This window comes from Hibiscus syriacus, unplaced genomic scaffold (assembly GCF_006381635.1).
Source record: "Hibiscus syriacus cultivar Baekdansim isolate YM2019G1 unplaced genomic scaffold, ASM638163v2 tig00116961_pilon, whole genome shotgun sequence".
Classification (NCBI taxonomy): domain Eukaryota; kingdom Viridiplantae; phylum Streptophyta; class Magnoliopsida; order Malvales; family Malvaceae; genus Hibiscus; species Hibiscus syriacus.
This window is the reverse complement of record NW_024063487.1, coordinates 98,622-116,723: the sequence shown is the minus strand read 5'-3', so window position 1 is coordinate 116,723 and position 18,102 is coordinate 98,622. Positions and strand designations below refer to the sequence as shown.

Here is an 18,102-nt window from a genome sequence, read left to right as displayed (position 1 = left end):
TGTATGTTATATTCGTTGCTTGTATAAGTATGATTATTTGTTCATTTTCCTTGTTTGTCTCTTAGTATGCATATTTAGGAATTTGTACGTGTTTGAATCGTTTTAGAGTTTGATGTGACATTCATAATACTCAGGTCATTCTTCATGGCCAGATATAAGGTGTTACACAAGAGATGCATCCCAAAGAGAAACATAATTGACATGACCTCTCATCTTCTTCCTAGAATTTCTCTCGATGTACTTGGTTCTTTATGGCTAACGATTACAGATCGAGCTGTTGAACTTGTATTCGTAGCCTCAAGCACCTGGGGCAGCCCAAATGCAGTTGCAGCAACAGGACCAACTAAACTTCCAATGCCACAAGAGCATATGGTGAGGGGAAGATAAAGTTAAGGGGAACAAAAACACATCCTTCTGGCTTACCCCAACATGACTCCCACACAACTTGACTGGATTGTGTGGTATTTGGACCAAGAGAAGAAGAACAAACTAACCACTCAACATGGAGAGATCAACCTGAAGAATGGCCAAACGCTGAAGGTTAACATATGGGATATGCATATCAGTCAAAAAGCTACAAATCTTGCTATTAGGGAACATTAGTTCTAGGATGTTGCCATAACTCCATTGGTAGCTTTGAAAAGAATAAAAGGAGCTCCATAGAGCATGTAAAGAATCACATCTTGAAAGTTGATGCCAAGCCCATAATGGAAGGAAAAGCTCCCACAACATTGTCCTTCGACTATAGGTAACTCCTATTATCATCATATAATCTATAGTTAAAGGAGTAACCTCCCTGGTGGCTCTTTAGACAGCTTCCCACCTAGGTACAAAGCAAACCTTTAGATTATAAATTTCGAAATATCTATTAGTTAGAATTCAAATTCTTAGTCTTATCTCTAAATTAGTTTTGTAGAGAGTTTTACTTTACTTAGGATTATTCTCTAGAGTTCTATAAATCAGGAGTTATTATACTTTTGTATTCAAGTGAAATAAAAATTAGAAAGATTTTCTTTCTTCTCTAAAACTCACATGGTATCAGTCTAGGATTATCGTTCCTACTCTTAATCGATGTCTCCTTCCTCTTCCTCGAAAAATAATTCTGGCAGTGGAAGTTGTTAGATTTGTCTAGAAATTAAGTTGGCAAGTTGGGAAATTTCATCTTGGTTGGTGGCCAACTTATTAGAAATTTCATCTTGGTTGGTGGCCAAACTTTGAACATGTGAATTTCATATTTGGTGGCTAACTTGTACACATTGGAAAATTCTTTGGTAGGCCAAACTTTGAACATATTGTTCTTGAAACTCAACTATAAATAGGCCTAAGTATTTCCATTAGAAATCATCCCAAAAACAAGTTCTCTATTTCTCTTGTATTCTTCATTCTCCCACTTTGGGAATTCTAAAGAATTCCATTTGTTGTAATATTGGCGATATAGTGAAGTTATCATCTGGTGTGGTGCCCGAGGAGTAGACGATATTCTTGTCGAACCTCGTAAATTTGGTGTGTTCTCTCCTTTATTGTTTTTTATTCGGTTCTTTTCCATTGTGTTTCAATATTCAATAGTTTGACAGGTTTATCCGCTGTGTAACCTTTGGTGGTTTTAATCTTGACATTTTAGGTCAATTTTAAAACTACTTTCATGTGGAAAATAACCCGTTTTCCCCAACAATTGGTATCAGAGCTTCGGTTGAGGTTATCCTGGTGGTTCCGTTGCTGAAAAGATACAGTTCGTGATATTGAATATTGTTCGTTAGAATTAAAATGCCAAAATACGGATCAGTTGAGACATCAAGCTCTTTATCTGGACCGGTGATGAGGGTGATGTCAAATGCAAATTTCTCGGTGGAGTTGTTCGATGGATCCAATCATTTTGGCATGTGGCAAGGCGAGGTGTTAGACGCTTTATTCCAATAAGGTCTAGACATCTCCATTGAGGAAGAAAAGCCCGAATATATAGAGGAGAAAGAATGGGGAACAATCAATCGTTTGGCGTGCAGCACGATTCGATCTTGTCTTTCCAGGGAGCAGAAGTATGGCTACAAGAACGAGACTTCTGCAAGTAAGATGTAGAAAGCTTTGGAGGAAAATTTCCTGAAGAAAAGCTCTCAGAATCGTCTCCACATGAAGAAAAGATTGTTCATATTTGATTATCAACCAGGCACCAGTATGAATGAACACATCACTGCGTTCAATTAGCTAATGGAAGACTTATTGGGCATGAATGAAACCTTCAAAGATGAAGATTTGGCTTTGATGTTGTTGTCATCTCTTCCAGATGAATTTGAGCACCTTGAGACAACATTACTTCATGGTAAGGATAATGTTACCCTTAAAGATGTAACTATTGCTTTGTATAGTTATGAACTCAGGAAGAAAACCAAGAAGGAGAGAAAGTACGAAGCAGCAGAGGCCATGGTGGCAAGAGGTCGCTCGAAAAGTCAAAAGCCAAAGTGGAGAGGGAGATCAAAGTCGAAGTCCAGACTGGGAAAAGATGAATGTGCCTTTTGTCATGAGAAAGGCCATTGGAAGAAAGATTGTCCGAAGCTGAAGAAGAAAGGAAAAACTGCTCCATATGCATGTGTTGCAGAGCATGATGCACATGACTCTGACATATCATTGGTTGCTTCATCAACAACATTCCATTCCGATGAGTGGATATTAGATTTGGGTTGCACCTATCATATGTCCCCTAATCGGGAGTGGTTCTCCGATTTAGTGGAACTAAATGCAGGAGTTGTTTATATGGGCAATGACAATGCCTGTAAAACTGTTGGGATAGGTTCAATTCGATTGAAGAATCAAGATGGATCAACCAGAGTTCTGACGGATGACCGATACGTGCCCAATTTGAAGAAAAATCTCATCTCGTTGGGAGCCTTAGAATCCAAAGGCTCAGGAGTCACTATGAGAGATGGAGTTTTAAAAGTCACATATGGCGCACTTGTGATGATGAAGGGCATCAAGAAAAATAATTTGTATTACTACCAATGTAGTACAATTATTGGAGCAGTTACAGTAGCTTCTGGAGGTGATGATTTGGACGCGACCCAGTTGTGGCATATGCGGTTGGGACATGCTGGAGAGAAATCCTTGCAAATTCTGGCAAAGAAAGGATTGTTGAAAGGTGAAAAGGCTTACAAATTGAACTTTTGCGAGCATTATGTTCTGGGAAAGCAGAAGAGAGTGAAGTTTGGCACCACTATACATAATACAAAATGTATTGTAGATTATATTCACTCAGATGTATGGGGTCCTTCAAAGACATCGTCTTTGGGAGGAAACCATTATTTTGTAACTTTTGTAGATGACTTTTCCAGAAGAGTTTGGGTGTATCCGATGAAGTCTAAAGATGAAGTGCTTCAAATTTTCCTAAAATGGAAAAATATGATCGAGAACCAGACTGGTAGAAAGATCAAACATCTTAGGACAGACAATGGAGGGGAATATAAAAGTGACCCATTCTTTGACGTTTGCCATGAGTATGGTATTGTTCGACACTTCACTGATAGACATACACCACAACAGAATGGGGTGGCAGAGCGTATGGATCGAACAATATTGGAGAAAGTTCGATGTATGTTGTCTAATGCTGGGTTAGGCAAGGCATTTTGGGCTGAGGCTGTGACATATGCTGGCCATCTCATTAATCGTCTGTCGTCATCAGCGATAGGAGGAAAAACGCCATTGGAGGTATAGTCTGGAAAACTTGCTACTGATTATGATTCCTTACATGTATTTGGATCCACTGCTTATTATCATGTGAAGGAATTCAAGCTTGATCCGAGAGCAAAGAAGGCTCTCTTTATGGGAATCACCCATGGAGTGAAGGGATTCCGCCTTTGGTGTTTAGACACCAAGAAGGTAATTTGTAGCAGAGATGTTACCTTTGATGAATCTGCCCTAGTAAAGAAGGTAACAAGTGAAGTTGTCCAGACAAGTAGTACTCCGCAGCAGGTGGAGCATACTCCAAAACAGGTAGAGTTTCAGCAGATGATGATCCCAGAAGTTGATGCAGCTGATTCTTCAACTCCAATAGAAGAATCAGAAGATGAAGAGGTTCAAACCCAATAACCATTGGAGACACCAGAAACACTTGCAGTTATAAGGCCAATGAGAGAAATTCGTAGACCTGCTTGATTTGTTGATATGGTGGCCTATGCTCTTCTAGTTGTTGATGATGATATCCCTATCACTTACCAAGAAGCAATACAAAGCTTGGAAAGTGATAAGTGGAAAAGTGCCATGGATGAAGAAATGCAATCTCTCCAAAAGAACGATACTTGGAAACTGGCACAATTACCGAAAGGTAAAAGAGCCATTGGATGCAAGTGGGTATTTGTAAAGAAAGATGGATCTCATAACAAGAAAGATGTTCGCTACAAGGCATGGTTGGTAGCTAAAGGCTACGCTCAAAAGGAAGAAATTGACTACAATGAAGTTTTTTCCCCTGTTGTGAAGCATTCCTCCATTAGAATATTGTTGGCCTTGGTAGCAATGTTGAATTTGGAGCTAGCTCAACTTGATATAAAGACGGCTTTCTTGCACGGTGATTTAGAAGAGGAGATCTATATGACATAGCCAGAAGGATACAAAGATGGTGGTTGTGAGAAATGGGTTTGTAAGCTGAACAAATCGCTATATGGATTGAAGCAATCTCCGAGGCAGTGGTACAAGCGATTTGATAGCTTTATGAGGAGGCAAAAGTATGCTAGAAGCAAATATGATCATTGTGTGTATTTGTAAAAGCTCAAAGATGGATCTTTCATTTATCTTCTCTTGTACGTTGACGATATGTTGATCGATTCGAAGAGTCAAAAGGAGATAGACAAATTAAAGGCTCAGTTGAATCAAGAGTTTGAGATGAAAGATCTAGGTGAGGCCAAGAAGATTCTTGGTATGGAGATAAGCAGAGATAGACAGAGAGGGAAGCTTTGTTTAACATAGAAGCATTATCTGAGAAAGGTATTACAATGTTTTGGCATGAATGAAAATACCAAACATGTAAGTATCCCATTGCCTTCTCATTTGAAACTTAGTTCTCAATTATCTCCTAAAACTAACGAAGAACGAGTGTATATGGAAAAAGTTCCATATGCTAATGTAGTTCTGAGCTTGATGTATGCAATGGTGTGTACGCGTCCTGACATTTCACAAGCAGTTGGAGTTGTGAGCAGGTACATGCATGATCCTGGAGAAGGACATTGGCAAGCTGTGAAATGGATTCTACGGTATCTCCAACAAACCGTGGATGTTGGTTTAGTTTTTGAACAGGATGAAGCACATGGTCAGTGTATGGTTAGATATGTTGATTCCGATTATGCTGGTGATTTGGATAAGCGTCGATCAATTACTGGGTATTTGTTTACTCTTGCTAAAGCCCTAGTAAGTTGGAAGTCTACATTGCAATCTACGGTGGCCTTGTCTACTACAGAGGCAGAATACATGCAGTTTCAGAGGCTGTAAAGGAAGCAATTTGGCTTAACGGGTTGATGGAAGACTTGGGAGTTGTTCAAAGTCACATTAGTCTCTATTGTGACAGTCAGAGCGCTATTCACTTAGCAAAAAATCAAGTCTACCATTCAAGGACTAAGCATATCGACGTGAGGTATCACTTTGTGCGGGAGATCTTTGAAGAATGAAAGATTCTACTTCAGAAAATTGCGACATCAGAAAATCCTGCAGATATGATGACCAAGGTGGTAACAGTAATCAAGTTCAATCATTGTTTGAACTTGATTAACATCCTGAAAGTATGAACACCTTCGAGTGTGTGGCGCTTGTGAACGCAATTTGAGGCACTACAAATTTGGGGAGTTGAAGAAGTTAAGTAGGCCTGGTAATTTCAAGCCAAGGTGGAGATTTGTTAGATTTGTCTAGAAATTAAGTTGGCAAGTTGGAAATTTCATCTTGGTTGGTGGCCAACTTATTAGAAATTTCATCTTGGTTGGTGGCCAAACTTTGAACATGTGAATTTCATATTTGGTGGCTAACTTGTACACATTGGAAAATTATTTGGTAGGTGGCCAAACTTTGAACATATTGTTCATGAAACTCAACTATAAATAGGCCTAAGTATTTCCATTAGAAATCATCCCAAAAACAAGTTCTCTCTTCCTCTTGTATTCTTCATTCTCCCACTTTGGGAATTCTAAAGAATTCCATTTGTTGTAATATTGGCGATATAGTGAAGTTATCATCCAGTGTGGTGCCCGAGGAGTAGACGATATTCTTGTCGAACCTCGTAAATTTGGTGTGTTCTCTCCTTTATTGTTTTTTATTCGGTTCTTTTCCATTGTGTTTCAATATTCAATAGTTTGATAGATTTATCCGCTGTGCAACCTTTGGTGGTTTTAATCTTGACATTTTAGGTCAATTTTAAAACTACGTTCGTGTGAGAAATAACCCGTTTTCCCCAACAGAAGCAATCCCAGTACTGATGGTCTTGCAGAATCTTCCACCTCTGTCACAGTCCAGAAACTGATTGGCCATAACTACCTTCATTGGTCCCAATCAGTCAAGATGCACATTACGGGCAGAGGTAAACTTGGATACATAATAAGAGGGGTTGCTAAACTTGTAGAACCGATCCAGGTTATGAAAAATGGCTTCAAGAAAACAGTCTAGTAATGTCATGGTTAGTCAACACCATGTCTCATGGGATTGGGTATAATTTTTTACTTTATGAAACAACATATGAAATCTGGTGTGCTTTCAAGGAAACTTATTCAAGCGTGGATAATATTTTGAAGTTATTTGGAATTGAGAGAAAAGCATTTGATCTCAAGCAAGACGATCAGAGTGTTACTCACCACTACAACACATTAAACAGGTATTAGCAACAAATAAATTTGTATGAAACTAATGCTTGGAACTGTGTGACTAATGAGGCCCTTTACAAAAATTTAGTCAACCAAAAATGAATTTTTCAATTTTGAATGGCTTATTGGATGTTGTTAATGGTCGGATTCTCAGCACCAAATCACTTCCTTCTGTTAGTGAGGTGTTTTCTGAGGTTCGCAGAGAAGAAAGTCGAAGGGTATTGATGTTGATAGAACCTACACCGCTCGATTCACATGCTCTCTTAAAACATACTACTCCTCCTAGAAAACCCAGACCTGGTAAGCCGTGGCGTGAACACTGTTAACGAGTGGGTCATCTAAAGGAGAATTGTTGGAAACTCCATGGCAGGCCTGCTGATTGGAAACCTCAACGACTGCAGCCATAGAAGTATATTTCAATCAACATTGCAACATCTGAATCTTCACCCAATTTCAATCAACAGTAGTTTGATGAACTAGAAACATTGATTTGACAAACTATGTCTCCCGTTAAACAGGCTCCTACGTCCAGACTCGGTTTGGTAGTTTTTCCTTTCTTTCCAATACTACTCTGTTTTCTTGGGTAGTTGATTTGGGTGCCACTAATCATATGACAGTGAATAAGAATTAGTTCATTAAGCTCACATAACCATCCGTCCAATGATATGTAAAGACTGTTGATGGCTCCTTAAAAGTAGTAGAGGGAACTAGATCAATTTTAATTACTAATGATCTTGTGCTCCAAAATGTTTTATATGTCCGTCAACTTCATTGCAATCTCTTATGAGGTTGCACATTCTCTTCCTTGAAGGTCAATCTCTTCCTCAAAGACAAGTCTGATGAGGCTGCACATTCTCTTCTGTTTGTTTCTCTTCCCCATTTATCGAGTTTGAACTCTAATGAGATCATGTTATGGTATTTTCGCCTAGGTCATTTGAACTTTGTTTTCTTCAAAAATTGTTTCTCAATAATACACAAACTTCTTTTAATTTTGATATGTGTCAACTTGCTAAACATAAAAAGAAAATCTTATCCTCCATCTTCATAGAAACCATCACATCCCTTTTCTCTCATTCATATCGGCATTTGGGTTCCTTCTACAGTAAAAATGTTACTGGGCTAGATGGTTCGTTTCTTTTATTGACGATCATACTCGTACTACTTGAACATATTCAATGAAGGAAAAGCCTAAAACGAAGAGTATCTTTAAAACATTTTTTCATATGATTAATACTCAGTTTTGCAGCCAAATAAAGATTGACCTCAACAAAATGGGTTGGATGAGAGATAAAAACACCTTTAAAAGGTTGCTCGATCCTTGTTGTTTTCATCCAATGTTCTTAAGAGATTTTGGGGAGAGGCCTTACTCATTGCCACGTACCTTATAAACAGACTACCCAACCGAATTTTGGGATTTCAAACTCCTAAATATGTGTTACTTCAAAAATATCACTTCTTTAAACCTATGGCGTGTACTATTCTTGTTCGAATATTTGGTTCCTCTGTGTTTGTTCACATTCATAAGCAATTTCGAAGTAAGTTAGATCTTTGATCTATTAAATGTATTTTCCTTGGCTACACATCCCTTAAAAAAGGCTATAAATGTTATTCTCTTGTCACTCGTAAATTTTTTATTTCCATAGATGTAACCTTTAATGAGTTTCAATCGTTTTTCTCATATTCTGAAATTCATGGGGAGAGTTGGGATGAATTTTAGCCTCAGAAGATTCAATTACCTCTTGATGTTTTGGGTACTTCTTCTTTATCAAGTCCACCTTCATCTTTACAATAACTGATATCAGCCCCTTATTCTTTTATACCCAAAACTCTTCCTTCAATCCCTTCTTATCCTATACCCGAAACTTTTCCTTCAGCAACTCAACCTGAAACAAGGGAACTTAGTGTCTATATAAGGAAGAAAAGAAGACCTATTACACGAGACACTATACAATCTAGGACTGTTCAAAAGCTTAATCCAGTTCCATTGTCCTTGAACAATGATGAAGTTATGAGATCTTTGAATTACGATAATATTGCTCCCTTAACTGATACATCTGACTTGCCTATTTCTCAAAGAAAAAGTGTCAGGAGTTGTACTCGTCATCCAATATAGAAGTATGTGGCTTATGGGATGTTAATGCCTTCATTTAAGGCCTTTACTGCCGAAGTTGATACAGTATATGTTCCTAAATCTTTGGACGAGTCTTGAAAGATCCTAGGTGGAAGAAGACGGTTGAAAAGGAGATTAAGCCGTTATAGGCAAATAAGACTTGGGTTATGAGCGATATACCTCCGGGGAAAAAGGTTGTAAGTTGTAAATCGTTATTTACGGTTAAATATAATACTGATGGGAGCATTGAACGATTCAAGGCTAGACTTGTGGCAAGTGGATTCACTCAGTTATATGGGATTGATTATCAAGAGACATTTTCTTCGGTTGCAAAATTTAACACCTTCCGCATCTTGTTGTCCCTTGCTGCAAATTTAAATTGGTCGCTTCGTCAACTTGATATTAAAAATGTCTTTCCTAATGGGACTTTGGAAGAAGAAGTGTATATACAGAGACCGCCTAATTTATGTTTGAATTCTAATTCAAGTCAAGTATGTAAACTCATCAAATCTTTATATGGCCTCAAACAATCACTACGTGCTTGGTTCGATAGGTTCACTAAGGACATTTTGAAATTTGTCTATCTACAATGTCAAGCTGACCATACCCTATTTGTTAAAACATTTTTGGAGAACAAGAAGGCTATTTTAATAGTCTATGTGGATGATATAATCGTCACAAGAGATGATTCTTTTGAATTACAAAGTTGAAGGAATTCTTGGCAAAAGAGTTTGAAACTAAGGACCTTGGTTCCTTAAGATATTTTCTTGGTATGGAAGTGGCCAGATCGAGTAATGGAATTGTGATCAATAAGAGAAAGTATGTTTTAAATTTGTTATCCGAAACTGGTATTATGGGCTGCAAACCTGTGGAGACACCTATGGAGCACAACTTAATATTTAGAATTGATGACACTGGACTTCTGGTTTACAAGGGATAATTTTAACGACTGGTAGGTAAGCTTATTTATTTATCACTTACAAGGTTGGACATTGCGTTCTTGGTTAGTATTGTAAGTCAATTTATGAATGATCCTAAAGATGAGCATCTAGAGGCAGTGATCAAGATGTTTCGATACTTGAAAATGAAACTTGTTCATGGAATGATTTTTACCAAAAATACGAGCAGGAAAGTGGAGGTAATCACAGATGAAGCTGGTTTGGAGAACTTACATCCATAAGGTCCACTAGCAGTTATTGTGCTCAGGTTTGGGCTAATTTGGTGACGCGGAGGAGTAAAGAATAGACAGTGGTGTCGAGAAGCATTGTAAAGGCTGGGTTTCGAGCTTTGGCACAAGTGATTTGTGAAGGAATTTGGATACAAAGACTGCTGACGGAAATGAAATTGAATCATAGTGCAGACTTTGAACTCAGCTGTGACAACCAATTAGCAAATAGTATTGCCAAGAATCCGATGCATCGTGATAAGATAAAACAATTTGGAGCTAGATCGCCATTTCATTTCTGAGAAGGATACTAATGGGACAGTTAAACTCAACTTTGTTTCCGCTCTTGAACAGCTAATTGATGTAGTCACTAAGGCACTTCCAAGAACCGCCTTTGATGAGCTCACATCCAAGCTAGGACTCCACAACTTATACTCACCAGCTTGAGGAGTATTTCTTTCTTCACTAAAACTGACAGACCTCCTTATATTATATTGTTTGATATGAAAGCATTTCTAATACTCACGAACGCAGAATTATTCTCTTATGCTAAAATATTAAATTTCTCCAGTATTGAGGCGCGTTCTTCATTATTTTTTTTATCAGAGAACATTTATATAATCTTTTATACTACCATAGTGTTGAGGCGCCTTCATTGTGTTGCCATAGCATTGAATAAAGAAATCAAATTAATATCTTTTTAATTTTCATTTTTGTTCATTCAAACTTTAAAATTTCAAATTCAAATCTAACTCAAAATTTAAATTAATTCAAATAGTTTTAAATTCAAAATTTTCAAATCAAATAAAGTTTTATTCATTCATATCAATAGGTTTAAATTATATCAATTTTGTGAGTTAACTCGCAATACTAAATACTTAAATCGTATATTTCTAAGATTGAAAATCATTTTCAAATGAAATTATTAATTATATTTTTATAAATTGTAATTGATAAATATAATTATTTTATAATGTCTAAATTACTTCCAACTTTCGAACCTTTAAATTTAAGGTTACAGCAACAATATTTTATAAACTTAAAATCACGACTCAATTCAAAATTATCAATAAAAGTATAATTATAAAATTTGTAAATATCAAATATGATAAGATGGCAATGCATCATACAATAATTACTAGTAAATTATTGATAAATCAATAGCATATGCCTTATCCTCCTCGCATTGTTGATAAATGATAAATATGCTGCGACAATGAAGCGTTGTCAAGCTCACGAAACATAAATTACATCAGTTCTTCAATTACTTATTATTGGATAAACTACATCAGATACCATCAAACTTTAAGTGTTGTATCGTTTATACCACTAAACTTTCAATTTTGCTAATTATAGTACTAAACTTTGATTTTTTTATTTCAATTATATTACTAGGCCGTTAAATCATTAATAGTCGGATCAAAATGATGTCGTTTTGGTGAGTTATCTATGTCGACAGCCATCAATCATGTCAGCAGTCGTCAACCATGCCATCGCACTATTAACGATTTAACGATTCAGTGGTATAATTAAAACGAAAATCAAAGTCAAGTGTTATAATTTGTAAAATTGAAAGTTCAATGATATAAACAATATAATGCCAAAGTTTGGTGGTATCTGATGCAGTTTACCCTTATTATTACCCAACCATTTCATTAACAGGTTTTGTAAACGAGCTTCCATTGTTTATTCCTTCAAATACGTGAGAACACCTCGGAGATGAACTTAAGCAAAGAGCATAATCCACCCAGGAAATTATGATCAATAACACCTTCGCCTTCCGCAACATGAGCGAAATCAACGAGTTTAACTTCGGCGAACGGAGTCATTTCTTTCAAAAGTGATTCCTCATCAAACAAGATGAGAAGTGAAGTTGAATTGAAATGATAAATGGTTTGATCCTAAAACCATGTTTTTGTTGAAATATTGCCAGTCGGTGACTGTTAAAATTGAATTCAAATGGGGCTGCTTAGAATTCAAAGGTAGGCTGCCTAATTGTGTTGAAAATGGAAATAGTTAAATCATACAATTAGTCATTGCACTTTAGGGTATTTACAAGATTAGTCCTTAAGCTTCAACTATAAATACCCTAACCCATTTATCTTCAAAATCATCCCAAGTCATTTCTTTCTCCCAATACTAGAGAGTTTTCTTGTGAGTTTTGAGTGTTTGTAAACACATGTAAATTTTCTCTCTTTAGTAAAAGATCTGCAGCAGTCCGGAGACATAGGCAAATTAGTTTAACTCCGTTATCAATTTCGGATATTATTTTTCCGCTTTTATTTCACATTCTCACTAATCTGGTTATAGGAAAATTACTTGTTTTCGTTTATTTCCCAACAACTGGTAATCAGATCTTTTGGTTGTGAATTTTGTCAATTTTTGAGAGATTACTATTCATTACTATTAACGTGATTAGTAAATCTCATGAATAGTAAAAATTTTGTCGGCAATATGAATTTGTCGACGGAGGTGTTCTAATACAAGGTGGATCGATGGTTGCAGACAAAGGGAAGGTGAAAATTGAAAAGTTCGACGGTACAGACTTTGGCTTTTGGAAGATGCAGATTGAAGATTTTTTGTACCAGAAAAATCTATATCAACCTCTCTCAGGAAAGCAACCAGAGGGCATGAAGAATGAAGACTGGGCTCTTATCGACAGACAAGCCCTCAGAGTTATCCGAATGACGTTATCCCACAATGTTGCTTTCAACATAGCAAAGGAATAGACCACGACGGGTCTTATGGCGGCTCTCTCCAGTATGTATGAGAAGTCATCGGCCTCAAACAAAGTTCACTTAAAGAGGCGATTATTCAATTTGCGGATGGCTAAAGGGGAATCAGTGGCTCAACACCTAAATGAACTCAACACAAGCACAACCAATTGAGTTTCATGGAAATTGAATTCGATGATGATGTTCAAGCTTTAATTCTTTTATCATCTCTACCAGACAGTTGGAATGCTACTGTTACAACACTCAACAGCTCGTCAGGAAAGAGCAAATTGAAATTCGACGATGTTTGGAATCTGGTATTGAGTGAAGAAATTCAACGGAGAGAATCGGGTGAAGCATCAGCCTCCTCAGCCTTGCACACGAAGTCTAGAGGGAGAACTTCATAAAGAAATTCAAATTGTGGTAGATCGAAATCTAGAAAGGGAAAATCAAGAACAGGAAAGAAATATTTTACCTGTTATAATTGTGGCAAGAAGGGTCACTTTAAAAGAGATTGCCGAGCATTGAAGAAAGATATCGGCGTACAAGAATCTACCAACATGACAGAGGAGACAGGTGATGTCATGATTCTAAGCGTCAACAGTCTGATTGAATCATGGATCTTGGATTCAAGGGCATCTTTCCACTCCACCCCATGCCAAGAAATCATGGAGAATTATGTCAATTGTGATTTTGGGAAGGTTCATCTAGCTGATGATGAAACCTTGAAGATCGTCGGAAAATGAGACGTCCGATTAAAGTTGCCAAACCAGACCACCTAGAAGCTGACAGGAGTGAGACATATTCTTGGCCTCAAAAGAAATTTGATTTCTATAGGACAGCTTGATGGAGAATGATATAGTACAACCTTTTCAGGCTGTGAATGGAAGATTACCAAAGGAGCACTCGTCATTGCTCTTGGTAAGAAGACTGGTACTCTTTATCATAAGTCTTTGATACATTGAGAAAATGGAAGGCCATGGTGAAAAATGAGACTGATTTGAAAGTCAAGTGGTTAAGGTCTGATAATGGAGGAGAGTACACAAACAATAGATTCAGAGATTTCTGCGCAAACAATGGGATCAAGATGGAGGCTACAGTTCCCATGACACCGTAGCAGAATGGCGTAGTAGAGCGCATGAACAGAACTCTGAATGAATATGCCAGAAGTATGAGGATACATGTCGGCTTGCCCAAATTTCTATGGGCTGAAGCTATCAACACTGCAGCTTACCTGATCAACCGTGGGCCCTTAGTTCCCTTGGATGGTGGAATACCAGAGGAAGTTTGGAGCAAGAAAGAAATAAACCTTTCACACTTAAGAGTTTTTGGTTGTATTTCTTATGTACACATAAATTCTGTTGAAAGAAGTAAACTTGATGCCAAGTCTAACAAATGTGTCTTTGTTGGTTATGGTGGTGATGAGTTCGGTTACCGGTTTTGGGACCGAAAATCAGAAGATCATCAGAAGCAGAGATGTCATTTTCAATGAGAATGTGATGTACAAAGACAGGTCAATCATAGAATCAAGTAGCTCTAATACCAAAACTGAAACAAAGGAATTTGCTGAGTTCGAGGAGATTTCTAGAAATGATGTTCATATCAATCATGAAACAGTTCAAGAAGAACCAGGCACACCAGAACTAAGACGCTCCTCTAGAATTCATAAACCAACCCAAAGTTATTCGCCTTCGTTGCACTACTTGTTGCTGACTGATAATTGTGAACCAAAGTGCCATGATGAAGCAATGCAGGTGGAGGATTCACTCAAGTGGGAGTCTTTCATGAAAGATGGGATGGATTTGTTTATGTCAAATCAGACGTGAGAATTAGCTGAATTGCCACCAGGCAAGAAAGCGCTCCATAACAAGTGGATTTACAAGATTAAAGAAGAGCATGATGGGAGAAAACGCTACAAAGCAAGATTGGTTGTCAAAGGTTTTCAGCAAAAAGAAGGTATTGACTACAATGAAATTTTCTCTCCAGTCGTGAAACTGTCTACAATCAGACTGGTGTTGAAAATTGTAGCTGCAGGGAATCTACATCTTGAGCAGTTAGATGTGAAGATAACTTTCCTTCATGGTGATTTGGAGGAAGAAATCTATATGAGACATCCAGAAGGATTTATAGAGGCAGGCAAGAAAAATCTTGTATGCAGGTTTAAGAAGAGCTTGTATGGCTCAAAACAAGCTCCTAGACAGTGGTACAAGAAGTTCGATAGCTTCATGAGTAGCAGTGGTTTTACCAGATGTCTAGCATATCATTATTTCTACATCAATAAGTTCGACAACAACTTCATTATTTTATTGTTGTACGTTGATAACATGCTTGTTGCAGGGCCAAACATGCAAGAGATTATAAAATTGAAGCAAAAGTTGTCGAATCAGTTTGCAATGAAAGATTTAGGCGCTGCAAAGTAGATTCTTGGGATGAGGATCAAGAGAGACACAAAGTCAGGGAATTTGATACTATCACAGGATGAGTACATCAACAAAGTACTCTTCAGGTTCAACATGCAAGATTCTAAACCAGTAAATACACCTTTAGGTGTTCATTTTAGACTCTCCAAAGAACAGTCACCAAAGACGGAGGAAGAACGTGCACACATAGTGAAGGTGTCGTATGCCTCAGCAATTGGAAATCTGATGTATGCCATGGTTTGTACTAGACCAGATATTGCTCATGCAGTGGGAGCTGTTAGCAGATACGTGAATAATCCAGGCAAGGTACACTGGAAAACATCAAATGGATCTTCAGATATCTGTGGGGTACTAAAAACAAAGCACTTTGTTTCAAAGGTGGATATATGATACTGACAGGCTAAGTAGATACTTAGCCGGAAAAGTTGACATCAGAAGAAATACTACAAGGTATGTCTATACTCTATGAGGTACTGCAATGAGTGTGGTTTCTCAACTACAGAAGATAGTTGCTCTCTCCACAACTGAAGCATAATATGTCATTATTACGGAAGCTAACAAAGAGATAGTATGGCTCCAAAGTTTCTTGGAAGAGTTAGGCAAGAAACAATAAAATAATTTCTTGTATTGCGATAGTCAAAGTACTATCCATCTAGCAAAGAATCCGTCTTTTCATTTCAGGACGAAGCACATACAACTGCGATATCATTTTATTCGGTCTCCTCTGGAAGAAGGGATTTTGAAACTTGAAAAGATTAGTGGAGCTCAAAATCTGGCAGACATGTTGACAAAGGCGGTGACCACGGACAAACTGAAGTTGTGTTCAGCTTCAGTTGGCATGCTAGAATAACAAGACTAGAAATTCTATTGCATTGATCAAGGTGTGAAGAAAGATTAAAATCAGTCTTCAAGTGGGAGATTATTGAAATATTGGCAGTCAGTGGCTATTAAAATTGAATTCAAATGGGGATGCTTAGAATTCAAAGGTAGGCTGCCTAATTGTGTTGAAAATGGTAATGGTTAAATCATACAATTAGTCATTGCACTTTAGGGTATTTACAAGATTAGTCCTTAAGCTTCAACTATAAATACCCTAACCCATTTAGCTTTAAAATCATCCCAAGTCATTTCTTTCTCCCAATACTAGAGAGCTTTCTTATGAGTTTTGAGTGTTTGTAAACACCTGTAAATTTTCTCTCTTTAGTAAAAGATTTGCAGCAGTCAGAGACGTAGGTAAATTGGTTGAACTCCGTTATCAATTTCGGGTATTATTTTTTCGCTTTTATTTCGCATTATCACTAATCTGGTTATAGGGAAATTACTTGTTTTCGTTTATTTCCCAACAGTTTTCATCTCCAAAACCCCTCCAGGACCGCCATATACACTGCGAGCAATAATCCAGTTTCGTATTTGAACCAACAGAAGAATTCGATGAAACAAACTTCCTCAGAACTAATCTAACATTGTCAGTAGTAAAACTCAGGACATCCTTCCTTCCAGGCTTCCAAAATCCTGATTCCTTGCTTTGATATATCTGCAATCCAAATATTCTAAAGCCTAGGGACACAGAAGTAGTTGTTCTATCTTTCTCCAGGCACCTTTGGATGTAATCATCGGATGCTTCGGGGTACCATGTTCTTGAACCCATTTTAACTTCCGAGATAGATGGATTAAGGTGATTCAAGGCTAAATCTTGCAAGACTATGTAGGACATACCCGTCGGAGGCCACCAAGAGTTAGCTTCCATAAAAAATGGGAAAGAATATACGGATGTGGTCTGGAACCAGTGTATCGAAAAATAATGACTGATAGAAGGCCAACTCTTTGGTGCCGCCATTGGCCTGGAGAGGTTTGTAAAAGCGTCCTGAATCATCTACGAGGGGGCCAAGATTTCCATCAATGGCTTGATGACCAGCAACCTGATGCTCTGGAACCTTAAGCATGATGCACAAACTCGAAATTGCGATTCACCTGCATAACAAAAACTTGAACTTTTTGCACTCAATATTTCCCCCTTTTTTAGAAATCAATCAAACAACACAGACATAATATGAAGTCTTTTAATTCTTAAGCAATTATGGGTTAAATACATTTTGTAACATTTTACACTATAGATCAGGCAACTCAAACCCATAGTCACATGGATCGTGGTACGCTCCGGTACAGGAACGTGGAACGGGATCACAATTCGCTAGGTCCCTAAAATTTGGTACGAGGGGGTAGACTCATTTCGGATCGCTCCGGTACGATGTACCATATAAATTGGTACGATGTACTAGTTTCTTAGGTTGCTATTTTTCTACATCAAATTTTATAAGTAACTTCAAGACTTCAAATATCTTAAAATAACTTCAATACTATAGATTTCATTCAGTAACTTCAATACTTCAAAGTTGAAGGACTAAATTTATAAAGTTGAATGACTACATTTATAATTAAACCAATATCTTAAACAATAAAAATACAACAATAAAAAGAGTTGGTCTTTACTTGAGTTTCTGAAATATTAACTTTACTTTTTTTTCTTCTCACACTTCAACGTTTCCTCATCTTCCTTTCTTTTCCTTCTCTAAAATGCAGTCCATCTTTCTTTCTTTTCCTTTACCAAATTACCTATAAAAAAATCTGTCGACTCTACCGCCGACTGACAAGATCGGCCCTTCTACCGTCTTCGTTACCACCCCTTCTCCTACTGAATCCTTACCCTTATATTTGTTTCTTTGTTTTTGTTGTGATGGGCTTTTGTTTCCTTTGCTTCTGCTGTGAGGGTTTTTGTTTTCTTTGGTTTGTTGTGGTGAGTTTCTTCTTTCTTTGGTTTGCTTTCATGGAGTTTATGCTTCTATTATTTTCGCTATGGGTTTTTGGTACACTA

The 18,102-nt window shown here is 37.4% G+C and overlaps 1 pseudogene; it reads right to left on the bottom strand.

Moving 5' to 3' along the window:
- Nucleotides 1–209: 209 nt before the first annotated feature.
- On the bottom strand, nucleotides 210–17,173 carry LOC120189921 (annotated as a pseudogene).
- Between the last annotated feature and the right edge of the window lie 929 nt (nucleotides 17,174–18,102).